Consider the following 4,381-nt stretch of genomic DNA (forward strand, 5'->3'; position numbering starts at 1 on the left):
GATAGAGTTAGGAAGATAGATAATATAATTTCTAAAAGTTACATCTAAGGAGGTAGAACTATTTAGTCAGCCTCAAGGGTGTGCTAATTCCCATCTATTACAGGAAAAAACAGATCCATAGCATTTTGGGGTTCCAAGTCTTAATTTTATTATTTCACCCAGAAAAGACTGACTCTTTATGGCCAAAAGCAGACTAACTGAAAAACCACAGAAGTCCAGAATTGGAGCATTCCTCCCTGGGGCACTCCTTGATAATTCAACTCTGTAGTAAGCTGAACTATAGGTCTGAATGGTGCTCAAAGAACATAAAACTGAACAAAACAAAACAGAATAGTGCCTGTAATGGTCTGTTTTAAACTGGGATAATACGATGGCTGCTTCCACTCCACAAGTGCATCAGGATAAAGAAGAAAGCAGCCTTTCCTATCGATTACACAAGAAGGTTAGTTTCTTTGACTCTCCGACTTCCTAGGTGACATGCCCTTGTAATTGCTTCAGAGAAACTCCTGGACAAGAGTTAGGAAATAGCTAGAGCTTCCTGCTCCAGAGGGATTGCCTGCGTCCCTCATCAGTACAAGTTGAATTGTAATGCCTTTAGAAGGTAGTTTTTGGCTTCCCCTAAACTCTCTGGCTTCTGGCTTTTACTGTCTATGACCTGACCTTAGCTACAGTCAGTAGGGTTTCTGACAAAAGTTCCAGGTACAAAGAAGAAACTTTTATTTTTTTATTTGGTTTTAAAAAAAAAAAAACTTAAGAGAATAATTTTAAAAATGTAAAAGAATAATTTTAAAAGACTGGAGTTTCAACATTTATATTCTTTATTCAAGCCTGTCCTTCAGGTTCTTCTGTGGCTGGAAGACAAATTTGTTCACCTTACTTAGATATGTTGTAATACATACATAGAGTTAGCTGTAGTCTAAATACAATAATTCCCATTCATAGACTCTTGAAAAGATAGGGATTTAAAGTTCAAAATCATTTAATTATTATCTCGCAACCACATGAGAGATTATGTTACGTTGACATTGGTTCTACTGCATTACGAGAAGTTATTGGTGGTCAATCGGAGATGAGGAAGACATTGGTTTTATCCTGTCTGTATAAACCAAGACAGAGTTGGTTTCCTAGAAATCCACTAGGTGTGTGGATATATGATTCCATCCCAGTGGGTGGGCTTAGTAAACGTCTGTCTTTGTTTGGGGAATTGATATGTAATTAAGGACTATTAACATTTCCTATTTCCCTAGTTTCTCTTTTAAAATATTCTTGTAGCTTGAGGCACCTGAGATCTTGCCCAAAAAGATCTTTGATTTTCAAAGGCCTCTGGAGACAGCACAGAGGGGTTAGTTATGTCAGCATAGCACTAAAGATAGCAACTCTAAACTCCCTAAAATGGTTCTGTTAAAATGAAACACTTGAGTGAGCCGTCACTTTAGATTTAAGAGGTAGCACATGTCATATCCCCAGGGTTGTCTACGGCATGTCAAGGGCTCATCAATCTTTCTGTGGATGTGAGGCCACCCTCCTCTGCTGGCACCCCTTGTGACCACTGTGCTGAGAGCCTCCACATATGTGAGCTGTTAAGATTCCAACCAGTGCTCCTTAATTAAAAAAGCACATAAGTCAACCAGGCACTTGTCGAGCAATTGATTTTTAACATTCAGTCTGCTACACTTTGGTTTTCTTAAGTAGCTTTGTAATTTATGTGTCATGCAACCTATCATTTCTAGAATAGTTTGAAAAGACTATGTAAATTTATACACTAATGCAATCAAAAATTCAGTTGACTAGGCCGGGTCAAGGTAGTGTATATCTTTAATCCCAGCACTCAAGAGGCAGAGGCAGAGGGATCTCTGAATTCAAGGCCAGCCTGGTCTAAAAGAGCTAGTTCCAGGATAGGCTCCAAAGCTACAGAGAAACCCTGTCTCAAAAAGCCAAATAAATAAATAAATATTCAGTTAACTGCTGTCCCTGTGTCCTTACGTACGCTGAAGGACTTGAAAGACTTTCAGAATGAGTTAGCTATACCCAGGCACATCTGTAATCCTAGAACTTTGAAAGTGTAGACAACCAAATCAACACCCACTGGAGACCTTGTCTCAAAGTTAGGAACAATGGTTGGGTCCTTTTCTCCAGATCAGCCATATTAGGTATTTTGTTGTTACTGCAAAATACCCTTTGTTCTTTCCAGATAAATCGGTGTTGATATGCATTGATTTGGACACAGATTTTCAGAAAAAAATGAAAATGTTGACAATAAATGTGAGTCCTTCCCTAAAAGTCTGGTCAACCTAGGCCAATGAGGTCACAGTGGTGGTGACAACAGTGCCAACACCAGAGGCCTTGAGGTGACAATGGAGGTTTTCTGATCCCTGGGATTTGTTCCTATTGTTTATTTTACCAAGAATCCTCTTAAAGCATTTGCTGTGCACACACATTAGCCTAATGAAGTCAGACATAATCCCCAGAGAATTTCAATCGATGACTCACCTGGGTTTCTGTCGCACTTCGGATGAATTTTTATTGTTGTCTTTATTTGCATTGTGGCATGAATATTTTGCCTGCCCGTTGTTTTCACATCTCCTTGTATAGCAGAGACTGTGCCACATTCATTTTAGTAGTAAGACAGTGTCTGGCAAGAAGTCGTTTCCCAGAAAACTCTTGCTGAATCCAGAAACAGAAGAGTTGATCTAATAAAAACAAACTCAGAGAATCTTAGGCGGTGATTCAGACCCCTGCAAATTAGCATCAGCCAAGGAGTTCTGAAATCCTTATGACTAGTTCATCTCTGGACAAATGAATTCACAGTTTCTGTGTATGGAACGGGGTAGTAGGTTTTTACATTCTCCAGTTGATATTTAGTAAGTGGTTGGAATTGAGAACATGGTCTTAGTGGAAGGAGAGAATCGACTCTTTCAAGTTGTCCTATGATCTCCATATTCATACCATGGTATAAATATTCACACACACACACACACACTCACAGAGTTTAAATTTCTGATCCCATTGACTTCTTTCTGATACACATTTAAAGAATGATTGTGAAATAAACATGTTCATTTCAGGCAGAAAATTGAAAGCATCAAAATAAATTATTATTTTGTAAAAAGTAAAAATGTCACTGGACAAGATTAAGTAGCCAAAGCAGCCTGTTCAAGACCCTGCCAATAGCGGAGGGAGGCTAGAACTCAGTGAAAACTCAGTTCTATGGAAGTGAAGGGCAGGAGCTCTGTTGGAGTTAGGAGAACAGAGGCCGTTTGTGTTTATTAATTGACTTCACCCCAAAGAAATGTCCGCTTTCTCATGCCACTGTGACAAGAAGCACTCGGGTAACTTAGAACAACATTAAGGCTCACAGAGCTGCTATCTCCAGTGACAAAATTTCAGACATGGCTGGGAGACACATCTAATTGTAAAACTGATGTGAGACCTTGTTTACATCTCTAAGGGGAGTGGAAAATATAATTATATGTTTGGTAAAGACGTTAGACAAAAATGAAGGCTGGAGGCCAGAGGCAAAGGGGAAGTCAGGCCAGAGAAGACTAAGGAAACGTGGTCAAAAGTCAAGTGAATGGGTAATTACAAAGCATGGCGAGTGGTCTGGCTGCCCTGAAAGGCTGCCAAGGAAATGCCACAGTGATCAACTTTAGCAGCCAAGTGAGGTCCTTGAGAAGACTGGAAAGGAAAGCTGGTAAAAAGAGCCACTTCCAGAGATGAAAACAAAAAAAAGGGGGCAGATTTGTGTGCCTGCCCTGCCATAGATGAAAAAATGAGAAAGGAAACTTCTTCCATGTTTTCTCTCTTTTTTTTTAAAGACTTGTTTATTAATTATATATACAGGGTTCTTCCTGCATGTATGCCTTCAGGCCAGAAGAGGGCACCAGATCTCATTACAGATGGTTGTGAGCCACCATATGGTTACTGGGAATTGAACTCAGGACCTCTGGAAGAGCAGTCGGTGCTCTTAACCTTTGAGCCATCTCTCCAGCCCCTTCCATGTTCTCTTACTCATTGAAATGGACCTCCACCTCCTGTTTCATGCCTCCAATCTGTACTAATTGTGGGGAACTGCCCACAGTGGCCATGCTGTGCTGGCATGAGGAATCCTTCTAGATGCTTAGTATATTGGTGAGAAGCATTTTAATGTAATGCCCTTTCTCTCCTCAGAAGCCTGGTATTTCAGTACAGGGAGAAGAGTCTGTACTTGTACAGAATTAACCAATGTGATGTGAGATGGCATTCTGTATATGTGTTGCTTTTATTGGCCAGTGAATAAAGCTGTCTTGGCCTATGGCAGGGCAGAATATAGCCAGGCTGGAAGAGATATTTATAGGCAGAGTCAGAGAGATGCCATGTAGCTGCCGTACTGGTAGGCTACAGC

Source organism: Microtus ochrogaster, linkage group LG1 (assembly GCF_000317375.1).
Source record: "Microtus ochrogaster isolate Prairie Vole_2 linkage group LG1, MicOch1.0, whole genome shotgun sequence".
Taxonomy (NCBI): Eukaryota; Metazoa; Chordata; class Mammalia; order Rodentia; family Cricetidae; genus Microtus; species Microtus ochrogaster.